Source organism: Apaloderma vittatum, unplaced genomic scaffold, assembly GCF_000703405.1.
Source record: "Apaloderma vittatum isolate BGI_N311 unplaced genomic scaffold, ASM70340v1 scaffold7923, whole genome shotgun sequence".
NCBI lineage: Eukaryota > Metazoa > Chordata > Aves > Trogoniformes > Trogonidae > Apaloderma > Apaloderma vittatum.
The window spans coordinates 101077-117660 of NW_009708463.1; the positions used below are offsets into that span (position 1 = coordinate 101077).

General features: G+C 41.0%; 1 non-coding gene across 1 annotated transcript; it reads right to left on the reverse strand.

Moving 5' to 3' along the window:
- Nucleotides 1–14318: 14318 nt before the first annotated feature.
- TRNAV-AAC lies at nt 14319–14392 on the reverse strand. Its single transcript has one exon. It is a non-coding gene; the product is annotated as a tRNA-Val (tRNA).
- Nucleotides 14393–16584: the final 2192 nt, after the last annotated feature.

The window sequence follows — 16584 nt, forward strand, 5'->3', positions numbered from 1 at the left end:
TCATGTCCCATCACTTCTCCCTACCCCCAGGTCTTGATCCTGGGAGTTCCGATTCCTAACTCCTCCTTCAAACTCCTTAGCCATTTGCAATACCCTTGCCCTGGGCATCTCAGTCTTCCTGTCCTTGCCTACCTGTCTCAAAGCTCTGCTTGTCACCGAGTCCTTGTTGGCTCTGCCATCTTGGTTCTTCGTCTGTCCAGTCTTACCTTTCCTGGTCCTTGTGCACAGTTCCTTCACTTCCTTCACAATCCGTCAGTCTCTATATCGTTCATTATTTCCTTTCTTACTTTACCTTCTCAGTTACCTTATCAGACTAGTCCCAGGCAAAGAATCCAATCATCACAGGAAACTTCACCAAAATTTTTAAAGTCCCAAGGAAAGCCATGGGAAATATGTCATAGAAAAAGCTCCAAGAGATCCTTGTTTAAAGGATCCTTGTTTAAACCCTGTTTGGTCCCTTTAAATTTTTTAGGACAGAGCTTTATATGTCTTGGAGGAGCACACCAAAGAAATCCCTAGGAACAGGAATCATTTCTTGTTACTGTCCTGGAGTAGAGTTGTGGAAGAATGAGTCATTTTGCAGATCAAAAGGTCTGGGAATTGTTCTTATTTACAAGAGACAAGGATTCAAGATGTAAGCTGAAAACACACTGATTACACAGGAGATCAAAGCAAGAACGTCAGATACATCTGACCCAGATGTAACATGGCCACAAGGGCCTTTATGGCTTTGTCATGTTTTGCCAAGCCATATTTCCATTTAAAAACAAACAGCACCTTATCTGAATAGGATGGGACATCACAGGCAAATGCAAGTTTCACCATTTTGCTTTGTCAAAATAATATATGTAGTTTTCAGGTTCTTATTTCTTTATCCAGGTGCTTGAATGCATAACATCTGTTGCTTTCATCCCTAATTCCCACATGATCCTCTGCCAAGCCATTAAGGATGGAAGTTTTACAGATGCGATGTGTTCCTAGTTCAAGCATATGTCGTTTCACTACTGTTCCTGACCCGCTTTGTCCCCCATGGAAACCTGAACAGAACTGTGAAGAGACACCAAACAAACATGCTCTGCGTAGCTTTATTGGCTACCAACGCTGTTGTGTTACCTTCAGCTTACAGGAGGACCGAAGGGAAACCAGCTCTGGGGAAGCAAATCGCAAATTCAAACCACCACAAGCTCCTGCGCCTTCAGTGCTACAGTAACAAAGCAGGCTGGATAACTGTGGGGTTTGAGCAGTTATCAAAACCAGATTTTGTGGCAATAATGTTTATTTAACTGTGCATGTTGCAGAGTTAAGTGTTGACAACACAAATGTCAATCACAGGACATCGTAAATTGCCTCTGAAGTGAAGATCAAGAAGTGCAAACATATAATATACTTAATATCATCTGGATTGCTAACAGTGCTTTTTTGATAATCAGTTAGCATCTATTGTACAGCAAATCATTATACATGTAATGTATATAGCATATAGACTTCTCAGAGGTAATTTCTCCAGGTCTGGAGAAATTCTGAAGGTCTCATCCCATAAACTGATGCAACTTTGCTGAAGTTTTTACAGCTGAGGAACTGGCTAATTACAATCACAGGTGTTTGGGGTTTTTTTCAGTTTTTCTTTTACTTGTTTCATTCCATTAAGTTAATTGAAATAATAAGGAAAAAAGAGTCTAAGTAATGTGGTCTTGATATTCGGAGATGTAGCGGCTTCAAGTATTAGTGCGACAATCAGTTGCAATTTTAGGAGCACACTAATAAAGACACCTATTTTATATAAGACAAATGCTGTATATGATATGAAACACTAGAACCTGACATTTCTGAAAACAAATGTCAAGATTGGCTCGATAAAGGCAGTAGTGGTAATGAGAGTTATGTATCCAATGTCTGAAAAACCTCTTTATAGTGTTTTAAAGGATACGAGAAGAGGAAAGTTTCAAAACACCTCAGTATGGGTCAGCAACAGAGGAGACCACACAGAATGAATGCATCATCTGCTGGCCAGAGGTATAAACTACTCAGTAAGTACACAGATGAAGTCAACATGCACTGACAGGGCGCTCACAGGGTAAAGCACCATTTAACATCAGTATTAAATTTGTACCTAAGCAGGAGACCACAAGAAATAGAAGTTTTTTGTAGTGGTAGCTTTCATTACCTTCTCAGCTGGAATGAGAACAAAATGTATTTGGTGCTCTTCAGTGAGAACTCATAACCATTTTCATCATCAGGTTGCAAACTAAACACAGTTCAATTAATATAAAGCCTGCAAAGGACCCTAAAATGTAATAAAATTCTATAGAATAGATAATCTGAGGTCAGGTTCCTGGTGGGTGAGGTTTATCACCTAGGAGACTGAAGCTATACAAAAGGGAGCAAACACAAATTTAAAGTGAAAAAGAAGGGAGTATGTCGTTTCAGTCCTAGACAAGTTCTGTGCGGCTGTGGCTGCCATCATTCATCTCCAGGACCTGCTGCATTCACTGCTCTGTGCTTTATACATTGCAGTACTCTTTTTTTTTTTTTTAATTTAGGAAGGATGTAGAAACAGGTGGTTTCAGTTACTTTTGTGGCTTATGTTTGATGAATTGCTATATTCTGCAAGAATCTAATTGTCTTCTGTATGGTTTTCTTTCTGCTCCTTTTTTGTGTGTTTTGGGTTTTTTTTAAATGAACACTCAGTAAGTAGTGGTTTACATGAACACGCAGAGCATTTTTCCAGTATAGTTTAATTACGCTGAAGTCTAAGAGAACTAAGAATCTGCTTTTCTCCTGTATTTCACCAAATACTTGTCTCACTGAGTGGCCACCTCACACCATAGTTCTGCCTAGCTCTAAGTCCAGGAAAGGAGCATATCCTAAGGAGAAAGCAATTTCCTGTTCTGATTGGGTGTAAGCAACGAGTCTCTAGCATTTCACAGGTGGTTTTTATTATTTAAACTACTCCTAACTCTACCCTATAAAACTGCTCTGTAATAGAGGGCTCTATATCTGACTGAAGATGCTCATGCAATGGGGCCACTTATGGGGTTTGACCAACAGGTTCAGTGTCAGGGGTCTCATGAGGAACGGCTCAGCTCGTCGTGAGTTAAGGAGTGGGCAGCCTTTCCCTGGTGGGGATCGTAGGGGAAGTAGTTGCCCAGTGAGTAGCCACAGTGACTCCTACAGTAGGTTACTTCAAACTTAGCAGGCTGAGACCTACTCCTAAGAGCTATGTTTTAATTAGGGAACAAATTTCTCCAGCTGCCACGCTGTATTACATCCACTTTGGCGGCTTCTATACCAGGGGAATCCCTTGCTGCCCTGATGAGTAAATCATCCCCCACTTGGCCTGAAGCTAAGTGTCAACCCAGTGCCCCAGAGGAACTGCCTAGAAATTGAGTGGTTTGGTGTTGAATGAGGTTCTCGAACATCCAGAGATTTCTCAAACTCTGCTGCTGTCCACAGACAAAGCTCCCACTCCAAAGGGAGCCCACAGCCAGTGTGCCAGGGTATGTCAGTGCTGGATGTGGGCGCTGATCCAGAGCCAACACGTCTACATTGAGGAGTCCCTGAGCGCATTATTTCCGGCATTTCTTGACTCTATTAAAATAGCCCTGGCAGTAAGGCTAGCTCCACACGGACAGCTTGTTGCACCATGCAGCCTAGATATATGATATCAACACTTGAAAAGATTTTTTTTTGAGAGATTTGATACAGGAGATGAGAAGTCCCTAAGAAACCCTAAAAATTACTGCTACTGGACACCATGAATTTCATATACACAAAGATGGATGCACAGAAAAATCTTAATTTCTTTTTGAAGACTTGAAAGATACTAAGCAGGTGTTACCACAAATACCAAATAATTTATTTGTAACGTAAAGTTCTGGTCCTGATTGCTACTGAGGCATCTGATGCTACTGAGGCAACTTACTGTATACTGTCCTCCATAATTATATTTTTTGTGATTTTTGGAGAAACTATAAATTGGTACAGAAAGCACATTTTCACAGACTAATACTAGTGATAATTGAATAGCAAATTATTTCATTAATAATAATGGAAAATTAGGTTGAAAAATGTAATTTACTGAATTAGTAGACACACTCAACCAGCATAACAATAGAATCTTACATTGAAAATACACTTGCATGAGAAGCCTCACCCTAGAAAAACGGCATATTATGTATTAGTAATATAGAGTAGACTAAAACTGCAGTACAACCGATGGGATTTGGGATTAATTATCATTGCTCTGTCCCATAACACTTCTGCAGGCATAAATTCTTACCAGAGTGATAAAATAGTGTTTATAAAATACATCTGTCTGTTGACCGAGGGGTGTTCAGTCTGCCAGAAGAACTATTCCTAATAAAAAAGGACACCTTTCTCTGTTCTTTTCCATGGTGAAACTGCAATGCAGATCTGCCTTGAAATATATGTGCTGATTCTGAAGTCTTAGTGCTTTTGCATCCAAGTCTCATTTATACCCTTAGTCTGTGATAACCTGCATTCAAAGTGGTGCAGTACTCCACAGCCAGACTTGATTTCCATCATCATGTACCCATTACAATGACATTTTTGTTAATTCAAGCCAAATTAATCCTCCCTGCAAGACAAAAGACCATAAATTTCTAAAACAGGAGGGACTGATTTTGTTTGCTGAGTGCTATTTACTAGGTTTTCTCAGCTTCACCACGGATATAATAGTCTGACTTTGCATTAAGCTTCTGACATGCCCAAACCAAGAAATCATCATCAAGGTGGCAGCATTTTATTCACTTACATGTAGCCTTTGTGTTCAAAAATATTATCTGTATTTTAGTTGGAAAACAGTTACATAAATACTTTTATTTTCAATTTTATTCAGCAGACTACCAGGCTTCAGTTAAGGTGTATAAACCTGCTGCCAGTCCTTCTCAGTGCTGTTTAATCCTCGTAGAGAAGGTCTATAATCATAATAAACAACTTGTAATGGCCCTGTGAAGCACCTAATGTGGACTGGCACTGTACCAACAGATCTTCAGCTGCCCCAGCCCAGAGCTTCTATTTTTTGGAGTCCAAGATTATTCTTTCTGAGAGGACCAGAATACAGTTTACTGTTACTCTATCCTCTAGTATTATAAATCAAGTATTCAAATAAAATCTATTTATCTCAGTTCTTTTTTGAGCTTTTCTTCCTTTCTGAAAGCTTATTAGCTCCAGTACATTGGAGTCCCCAGTGACTAGGGTATTTTTCTTGAAATAGACCTCTTTAAAACATTGGCAAAGAGGTTTCTGGTTTTGCTCATTCATTTTCAGTGCTCTAAGGGCTCAGTCACAGTCTGGTTAAAAGCTCTGGGCAAATCCCTCCCTGATCACAGCAATGATCACACATTATTTGCAGTGATCCCCCAAATGACAGGGCTGACTGCACAATTCAGGCTCGTTCCATGCTGACCAGCCTCATCCCTTCTGCGGTCTTGAATCCCTGGGGATCTCCCGGGATTTTGCTGGTGAGGAAAAGCAGTCGATATATCTCTTTAGGTGCCAACAGAAGTGAGGTAACCTGAGACTGAGAGCAGAAAAAATGTAAGCAAAGGCCTTGGGACAGCTGCGGTCTGAGGAAGGACAGAGGCTGCAGATAAAAGCAAGGAGGGTGTGGGGAGGAATGCAGCAGGTGGGGAAGGGAGGGGTGGAGAAAGCCAAGGAGTTAGCCAGAAAAAATGATCCTGAGAACCACTTAATCAGTACCACCCATCATCTCCCAAATCCGTTTGGTGTTGGAAAGCATTCTTCAACTTCTCTCCTGCCTGCCTGTGTGCACAACCTCACTAATTAGCCAGACATTTGTGCATGACTTTGAAGCTGGAGGAGGCCATCCAAGTAAAATAACTTAAGCTGCATTTAGGCTGGAAAAAAATAAAATTTCATTCTGTCTGGTTTCAGTGATTTCCACTATATCAGAGATTCTGAAATTCAGTTTCTACTCTAAAGAGGAATCACAGTATCTAGGAGCTTTCATCCTGGAAAATATGTTGTAACTCCTGCTAGTAGAAACAAGTATTCTACAAAATCATTCATCATTTGTCTCCAGGAGATGCATCACCCGCTATGAAAGAATGAGAGGTTAAAGAAGTTTCATGAAGTTTAATATTTCTTGACACATTTTTTCAAAAGAAAAGTTGGGTTTGCTAAGAAAGAATGTTTTGTCTTGCTCTTAATGCCACCTATAACTAGCTTTATTTTTATTAGAATTGGTACTTTTTATGGAAAATAAGAAAAATTTGAACTTTCCATTTAGGAACAGTATGTATTGGTAATGTTGCATTTTGTCATTTTCTCTATGTATCTACTTTTTTATTGCTCTGGGAATACAGCTGACTCCCTGAAAAAAGAGGCTGTGTAAATTCCGATTATGACTATATCACCAAACTTTGTACAATCAAAAGCAGCTTTTTCTCCATGCCTGTATTTTGCTTGAGTTCTTGCCAAAAATGCAGCTGCCTGTCCTTACAAAATTTATATTAATTCTCAGTTTTGTTTGAACCAGTACGAAGTATGCTCCACAGTCCAAAGCCTGTAGCTATTTCATCATTTTGGACACTTCCCATTGGGGCATTTGAGCACTTCTCCCACTTCTATGGTGATATGAATTTCAAAGAAGCACTAGAAACCACAAAATTGCTTTGATCCCTGTGTTCACTTAGAGGTGTTTGGTTTGCACCAGATGCCACTGTGCTCATCCAAAGCCCAGGCTGCCACCGGCCTGTCAGGTTCTCCAGAACAAGTCAGGAAAGCATGAGGATGCTCTGAATAACAGTAGCAATGGGTGGTCACTCAGGCCACTAAGTTTTCTCGTTCAGGTCAAAGTTGTTTCATCATTTATACTAAGAGAGATGCCTTTCTACCTCACGCTGAGATAACACTCCCCAGGCTAGTCTTTTGAATACAGGCCTCTTCAAAGAATAAGGCTCAATGAAGCAAATGATACAAAACCCACACAGGTCATTCCCGGCAAGGCTAGACGTAGAATTCAGAAATCTCATCTCTGCCTGCACTCCACGAGACTTTCCTGTGGGTTTCTTTATGGACGTGCCATTTGAACCTCCTGTGCTTTCAAGAAGTTATCTCAAATGTGCCCCTGGGAAAACTCAGAGAAATCTTTGTCGTTATCTTGTAGGATGGTACTGACTGACATCTCAGTGTGTTATCATTACAGACATCTTAATTTGTCAGTGGTCTATCCTTGCTGACAGGAATAAGTCAAAAAGCTTTGGAACTTCCACAACTCTCCCTGTGGAAAAGCCAAAGCACTGTGCCATTGAAACAACTTCTGTAGCGAGGGCCTGCTTGTCCCACTTCACTGGCATCGTCTTCACCATATGTTCAAGATTATTCTAGTTTTCAGAAGATTCTATGTTTTGCTCCACATATCATCACATCTATTTTTTCCTACAGTCCCACTGGTTTAAAAAAAAATTGTTGAAGTGAAGCCCACCTACAGTTTGAATGCTTTGGAAAAAATCTTACATTTACTGCTTATTTATAGAGGAGAATGACTCTAAATGAAGGATTATTTGCAATGATAAGGCTCAGCAGTGACTGTTTTCCACAACTGCTTATTTTTACAAATTCGTATCTTCCCCTCCTTCAACCTGCTGCTAGGAATTGTAAAGTTTTTAAGATTTTCCTGGGATCTTAAATACAACTGCCAAGCTTGGTTTGCAGAATTACATTTCTTTTCTCTTTCTTTTTATTTGTAAACACAAGATTTCAGAATAGAAAGCATAGCACACCCATTCTTTCACTGGCAAGCTCAGAAGGCCATGATCCCATGATAAAATCCCTTTCTACCGCAGAGAACAGTGAAACTTTGTCACAGCACGAGTATTTCCTGGAACCATTTTTAAGTTCAGAAATAAACAAATTTCCCATGGAAGTTTATTCAACTGCTATTCAAAGAACATTAACTCATATAGTTGCTTCTTTCCAGTACTGTGATTCTAACTCATGTAAACACCGTGTTCTTACTTCACATTGTGGGAAGCCCAAATATTATTACAAGTAAGAACTCAAGCCAGTGGGGAGCACGTACTACCACTCGTGATGGCTTCCCTGGTAAATATCATACTATTTTCAGAGCAATAGCAGATAACTCTTCAGAAGTACTACATATTCTTGTTTATAGAATACTATGAAAACTGGCAGGTTTTTAAATTGCTGTTAACAGACACATAAGTTCACAGGATTTGGAACACATGCTCTGATATAGCTAAATTCAACAACCATGGATGTTTCCCGTGGAAGTGTGAGATGTAGAACAGGGGTCAGCATCTTTTCGAATGCAGCGCGCCAGACTACTATTTTTTCTTTCCCCCAAAACGAGAAGCTAAGTGCACTGGAATGAGCTCAGTGGGAGGTAGGAAACACAGCCTCTGAAAAGGATGATGCAGCTGATCGTTTCTCCTCTTTGTGAGGCAGAGATGTCTGAGCCCTGGACTCAGAGAGAGTCAGGAGAGCCCCCAAATGTCTTGTCAGGACTTAGTAGCCCTTGCTCTTTATAGCCGTGTGACATTCATGATTTACCTCTCCCCTACCTTTGGCACTTATGCCATATGTTGACTCTTGCCATAGATGGAAACATTTCAGCCATCCTGCAGGTATCTCTCCCTTTGATAGCATAATGTACTGCATGAACACTCCAGGACAGTGCTGAATCTCCGCACATGTGCATTAAATTTTAATTGCACCAGTCGTATTGAAATTAGTGAGATTATTCATAACCTTAAAATGAAGCGTATATGTTGCTGTTTTAAGAGCATCAAGCACACATCCATGACAATCTACTCGATTCAGCAAATTGGTTAAACCTCTGCTTAAATCCCACTAACTTTATGGAAAGAGGACTATGTCTATGTTTGGCTTTGAGTACTTTCTACTTAAGGTTTACACACTCTCCTGAATAAGGATGTACATGTGTGTATTTGCCTGGATTTTCTTTCTTCTAGAGAGTGCCCAAACATGGTGAAATAAAAACCACATGTACACATACAAAATACAAACAGAAGGATTTTACATTTGAAGCAATGTGTATTCCTCACACCAAATTGAAGTGACAGTTCTAATTATTATATCTGGCATTTCTATCATACTGCTTGAATAGTCTTCATCATAGAGACAAAGAGAAGTAAAAAAGATATTCACATTTAAAGTGATGATGGTTGGAAAAATAAAGGAGTTCTAAGTAGCAAAAGACTGAACTCACTTTTCTTCAGGAAACAAGAATGTTGCCTGGTCTATATGTACTCAAGTACATAATCCCTCCATAAAAAATGAAACAAAAGGGGAAGTACACTAGACTGTGACCTTGACAGAACCATACATTTTTACTGCCCCATTATGTTTTCACAAGATTTCGGAAAAAAGAGACAGAATTTAATTGTCTGTAGTGTCAGGTCACCGGAACACTCCTATCCTGTGCCTAATGATTCATCAGCTTTCATTAAAACTCATCTGGTTCAGGTGGTGCCAGGTTGCAAATTAGTCTTAGAGCTCTGATGATCCTGGGAGCTCCAGATGTGCCAGCAATAATCCTGAAGAGGTTCCAGGTGTTTCTGGCTGCCTCACTGCTCTGCTTCTAATGTGCAGAAAACATACAGCTGTAGGCAATAGGAACAACTGATGGTAGAGCTGACTGGCAGAGGGATAGACTGAAAACCAGTGAAGGAGCAACAGCTGTGCTTGAAATAAACTGTGTTTGTACAGATGAGTAATGCCATAAATATACATAGTTTTTAAAGAAGCATTATGAGCCTTTAAAAATAAAGGTCCTACTTATAATGAGATTTACATTGTCCTGTCAAGTATAGCGAGCTGTGCATTTGTGCCTTGTACTTTGGCTATTACATCACACGAGAGATATGTAAACTATGTAAGAAAGACTATTTTTCTTCTCAAGGTATTATTTTTCAAATAAAAGATAAAACTCTGTTCCTGTTACTTTCTGAATAAGTTAGAAATCCATTTTGTAGTTTTGCTTGTAGTAACTTTATGTATAAACGTATAATCCACAAGCCTACAAACTTTCAGTCTTTCTACATGTAATTCATTCCATCAAAGGCAGTGGAACTGTTGATTTGGATGAAAATGAACTGTAAAGATAAAGATTCAGAGAAAATTGGGATCTATCCAAGCTGGAGGAACGGACTGACAGGAGCCTTATGAAACTTAACAAGGACAAACTTAAAATCCTATGCTTGGGAAAGAAGAGTCTGTTGCAATGATACAGCCTGAGGACTGACAGCTCTGTGGAAAAGCCCTGGGGGTCCTCCTGGGCAGTGAGACAAGTGTGGACCACCAGCACCCTGGCAGCAGAAAGGGCCACCAGCCTCCTGGGCTGCGTTAGCAGGAGCAGAGCCAGAAGATCAAGGATTCACAGCAATGCATGGCAGGTGGGCAAGAGGCAGAAGGTGTAAATTGGAATGAGACAGGTTCATGATGAATATACCAAAGAACATCTTGACTACAAGGAGAGTTGCCAAGAGGTAGTGTTGTCTCCATAATTAGAGGCTGTCAAGAGTGGGTAAGGCGGTTACTCAAACCTCACGGCTGACCCTGCTTCAGCAGATAGTTGGCTGAGAGAATCCCTTCCAACCTGAAAGCTCCTAAGATCATGTTGTATGACTGAGATCTCAGTTCTTTGTGCTTTTGGAAAGAACGTAGTGCAGAAGACTTCTTCGAAGAATTCCATGACCTAATCACCAGTTTTACTTAAGTGCAACCAGGCCCATATAATTAAAGAGATCATATTTTTGGCCCCTGCCCTCAGAACTGTAGCGCTGCTCGAGACAGCGGCCCCCTGAAGGGACCCACAGCAACTTCTTCTTGGCAGCTTAAGAGTACCCTCTGCTGGCCAACCACGAAATCTGCAGCACAGTCTTCTGAAACAGCATTGCAGACACCTCCTTTCCCAGCGCAGCACAGCTGTGCATCTCTGCACGGGGCAAACAGCTGCGCACTGACATTTATCAACTACAAAGGGAATGCCTGAAGCAACATCCCGCCATGCCTGCCACAGAGCTCTCTTTCCCAAACAACTGGAATTCCAGAGCTGTCAGCCCATTAGGGTGCCCGTCTTGTCAAATAGCTTGTCAAACGCCATCTGTGCAAAGAGCTTTAACATAAAATAAAACTTATTCTGGGGACACTGTTTGTTTTGAACATGAACAGCGTGCAACAAATTGATAACAGAATTATGTCCTAAAAGACGGAACAGCTTGTGTCTTAATGACTCATCTTTCTCCCTCGTGACTTCATGGGAAGAGTTTATCCACCTTCTACAGCTCACGCTGCAATCAAATTTTTTGTTGCAAAGTTGACATCAGGTAGGAAGAATTTATTTTAATCTGCATATATTATAATGTATAATGAAGAAAAGATACAAAGCTATGAAGTAATTCAGTTGAAAGGCATTTATTTACCCATACTATGGCACATAGGTCTATATACACCAAGATATTGCAGTATTTCTTCATAAATAAACATTTAAATGTGTAGATGAGTAAACGTAAAAATTCAGTTGGGACAGTTCTTTAATTCCTAACTTGATTACTAGGGAGAAGCTGCTGCTTCAGTCCAGGCTCTTGGACATAATTGTTAAAAAGCTCCAAGAAATTGCCATTAATGAGTTACCACAGCAGCGCTTTCTAGTGGATGCTTCATACACCTGACGACTTCTCCCATTCCCTCTTCTCCATTCCCAGTGATGTGTGATCTTTCTGTTTGCCAACACGAGTAGCCACAGCCAACCTTGGCTCTTACTCAATAAACGGATAAAACAATAACTTTCTTAAAGTATGTTACAAAGTTACTGAAAGGATGCACTCATTCAGCAAAAAAATCTGAATTTCCCAACAGCAAGTGAAAGTTGGTGTTAGCACTGAAACTACATGTATCATCACTGCCAAGAGTTGTGGATAGCCATTGCCTTTATATAACTTCATTCCATATGAAAATGTCAGCTGTTGTTATGCTTTTCTAAATGGTAGTTTCTGCTCTTCTTTGCTTTGGTGCTTTAAAATGTGACATTGACTACTCCTGGAACCAAAAAAAATTGAAAGCGAACTAAACCCCTGCATATTATTTATGTTTAATGTAAAAGAAGAATCTCAGTTCCCTCTATCTGTTCCTCTTTTACCTTTTGCAAGGCAAAGATCTCATACAGGACCACCTTTTTTGTTTGTGCATTAACGCAAACAAATGAGGCCCTGATCGCAGATGCATGCAGGGGAGTTCTTATTTATTGTGCTAGTCATTAAAAAGAATTGCTATCAAATGAGCACCTGGCTATATGTTCTAATAGATAAAACAATTGGGAATGATGGAAAAGACATTACCTCAGCAATTCTATAATTATATACTGCATTTCCAAATGGCACAGAGAGAATAATTCCATGCTAGCAAGGGAAGAAAAAGACGACCCACAAGGTCTCTCCTGTTAAGAGCACTGAATAATTTATTCACACATCCCTTTTTAAAGCAGCCTTTTTTATCTAGAAAAACAAAACTAAAACCCCATTATGTAGGCCACCTTATTTTTTGGTTTTAAATTGTGTGATCCTTCTTCCTCTTCCTTATAAAAAAAAAAAAAAAAGTTTGGCTTTTTCTTAATAAACTAAGAAATATTAAAGAAAAACAACATAGAGATAACTTTTTAGAGGTACACAGAATGGGCAAGAACAAGAAGATATAGACTAGATTCCTAGAAAACATTGAAAAAATTAATGTGAAGCAGAACTGATTTAATTTAAGGTGACTTTTATCAAGAAAGACAAATGTGCTTATTCCAGGTCAAAAAGAGAACTGAAAGTACTAGTTTTATAAAATTACTATATATATAATCTACAAAATGACTGATTATACAGACTGGCAAAATATGAAGCATCATCACCAAAGTAACCATTTCTCAAATATGCTTAGAAATAATTACACACCAGAGTAAAGATGTAAAGAACGTACCAACAATAACAAGCTTAACTTGAGCACTCATCTTACAGCTAGTATCAAAACTATTTTATTTTTCTTTTTTTTTCCCCTCTTAAACTTAACCATGCCCTGTGAACACAGATAAATTTAGTAAGAGAAGAATGCTTCTCCTAGCTGCACAATTTTGCATGTGCTACTCAAGCAGTTTCTGCACAAGTAGATGCAGTGGTAGATATGCGTCCTACATATCAAGTCACAGAATGATAGAATGTGTTGGGTTGAATGGGATCTTTAGGGGTCATCTAGTCCAATCCCTCTGCAGTGAGCAGGGACTTCTTCAACTAGATCAGAGCCTCATCAAGCCTGGCCTTGAATGTTTCCAGGGATGGGACCTCCACTGCCCCCCTGGGCAACCTGTTCCAGTGTTTCACCACCCTCACAGTAAAGAACTTCTTCCTGACATCTAGTCTAAATCTACCCTCTTTTAGTTGAAAACCATTACCCCTATCCTGTTACAACAGGCATTGCTAAAACAATTACCCCCATCTTTCTTAGTTCCTGATAAATACTGAAAGACTGTAATAAGGTCTTCCCAGAGTTTTCTTCAGGCTGAACAACCTCAACTCTCTCAGGTTGTCTTCATAGGAGAGGTGCTCCAGCCCCTTCATCGCTTTTGTGGCCCTTCTCTGGAACTGCTCCAACAGGCTCACGTGCTTCTTGTGTTGGGGGTCCCAGAACTGGACACAACACTGCAGGTGAGGTCTCACCAGAGCAGAGCAGAGGGGCAGCATCTCCTCTCTCAACCTGCTGGCCAGGCTGCTTTTGATGCAGTCCAGGATGCCATTGGCCGCCTGGGTTCTGAGTGTGCATTGTTGGGTCATGTCCATTTTTTTGTCCACCAGTACCCCCAAGTCCTTCTCCACGGGGCTGCTCTCTATCACATCATCCCCCAGCCTGCACTGATGAGGATTGCTCCAACCCAGGTGCAGGACCTTGCACTTGGCCTTGTTGAACCTCATGAGGTTCACAGGCCTACTGTTCCAGCTTGTCCAGGTCCCTCTGGATGACATCACGTCCTCTGGCATATGGATGGCACCACGCAGCTTGGTGTCATCTGCAAACTTGTTGAATGTGCATTTGATCCCACTGTCTGTCAGCACTAGTCCCAGTATGGACCCCTGAGGGATACCACTTGACACCAATCTCCATCTCGACATCGAGCTGTTGACCACTACCCTCTGGATGCAATAATCAAATCATAGAATCATACAATGGCCTAAGCTGGAAGGGACCTTAGAGACCATTGTAATCCAGCCTCCCTGCTGCCAGGGACGCCACCTCTCGACTAGCTCAGGCAACACATGGGGACCGAACGGGAATCGAACCCGTGACCTTAGCGTTGTTAGCGCTACGCTCAACTGACTGAGCTAACCGGCCCCCTTATAATCAATTCCTTATACACTGAACAGTCCATCCATCAAATCTGTATGTCTTCAATTTAGAGAGAAGGATGTTGTAGGGGATCACGTCAAAAGCCTTGCAGAAGTACAGATAGATGACATGCACTGCTCTTCCCTTGTCCACTGATGTAGTCACTCCATCGTAGAAAGCCACTAGGTCGGTGAGGCAGGATTTACCCTCGGTAAAGCCAAACGACGCTATGCCGAAAACTATGGAATGGGTGAGGATTAGGCAAAGACTATTTAACAAAAGCAAACCAAAGAGATAAGCCTCAGTTCCAAAGAGCCTAGGATGTCCCTACGGACAAAGGCTAAATTAGGGGGGTCAAATTCAAGAAAAAAGCACCAATAAGTAGTGAGACAGTATTTCTACCCCAGCAGCAGACCCAACTAGTGTAATCAAATGCCATCTTGCTATAAAAATAGCACAATCATAACCCTCGACAACAGGAGAGTAGGCCTGTTCTGGGATCTGCTTGGAAAGGAAGAAAAGGCAGACAGTTCTAGGCAGAAAAAGGGCCCAGGAGAGTTGGCTGATTTTCAGCGATTGCTTTCACCAACTCTGATGCGTGCAAAGTTGGCAGCAAGCTGGCACAAATAAATGAGGAGCTCCTGACTAAACTCAAGAAGTAAAAAGGAACACACAAGGTGGAAACAGGGGCAAGTGACCCAGGAAGAATACAGAGACACTGTCTTAGCCTGAAGGGATGGGGGTCAAGAAAGCCAAAGCCTACCTGGAGCAGAACCAGAAAGGGATTTGAAGAGCATGAGGTATTTCTGCAGCAAATGAAAGACAACAGAAAACAAGTTCACTCCTGTGGGCAGGAGACCAGGTAACAAAGGACACAGAAAAGGCCAAGGTACTTAATGCCTTCTTTGCTTTGGTCTTTACTGGTAAGATTTGCCTTCAGGATTCACAGACTGTCACCAAGGAAGACTTACTTTGAAGAGAATCAGATCAGGAAACATTTAAACTAGCTGGACAGACAGTAATCCTATGGGGCCTGATGGGACACACCCATAAGTACCATGGAGGCTTAGCCAATGTTATGGTAAAGCCATTCTTGATAATCTTTGAAAAGTCAAACTGACAGGAAAAGGTTCCTGAAGATGTCAAGAAGGCAAGGTTGTCAAGTCTCTATTCCTGGAGATATTCAAATCCAGGTAAATACGGTCCTGAGCAACAAGGTGCTGCTCTAGCTGATCCTGCTTTGAGTAGGGTTGTTGGCCTAGACAATCTCTGAAGGCACATTCAACCATTCTGTGATTCGTCATCTCAGAACTTCATTTGGCTTACATTCTCGGCAGTGGCAAAGCCCAACTTTGGTCAAGTGGCAGAACGAGTTCTGGCTTCAGCAACTCCAAGTGTGGAAGAGTTAACTGGGTCTCAGACATGTTTAGGGGACAGGTCACTAACTTCCTTACAGTCTAACTTTAATTGATAACCAGAGTTGGTGTAATCAGAACCTGCAGCTCATGCTCCTAACGCCATACTAGCAAAGCAAGCTGACACTAGGTCAGGCCAAGCCCAGCTTAGGTTGAGGTCCAGGACACTGCACTGTGCCAGGAGTGGAGTGGAACAGTTTGAACCTTCATGCAACCATACTCTATGCAATCTGGGCTTCTAGATTCCACTCTAGGAGCCCAGCACCTACGAGGTGTGAACAGTGTACCAACAGCAGGTGTAATCTGTTGTAGTGGTAACTATCAAACAAATCAGCTAGACTTTGACATCTACATTCTGGATAGCCGAAGTTAAGCAAGCAAGATACGTACTCCTCACCAAACACATTCCTCAAACTTTCCTCACCCAGGACATGCATAAATCTGACTTTTCATTTGTTATCTGTCATCACGGAATTTAGGTGTATGAATCAGTATCATCAGGTTGTGTCTACTAGTAACACATATGTCTTTTCTAAAAACAAAAGAGAACAAAGGACATTGAAAAAACCAAAACACACCACCACCACCTAAAAGAACACATGGACTCATATGAACTCAGTCCTTTCTTTTCATGTATGGCCAGATGTAGCCTTGCCCATCTATTTGTTTGTTAAACTAGTGGTTAGAACACTTTCAAAAAACAGGAGAACTAAATCCAGGTCTCTTACAGAATCACAGAATCATTATGGTTGGAAAGGACCTCCAGGGTCATCAAGTCCAACCT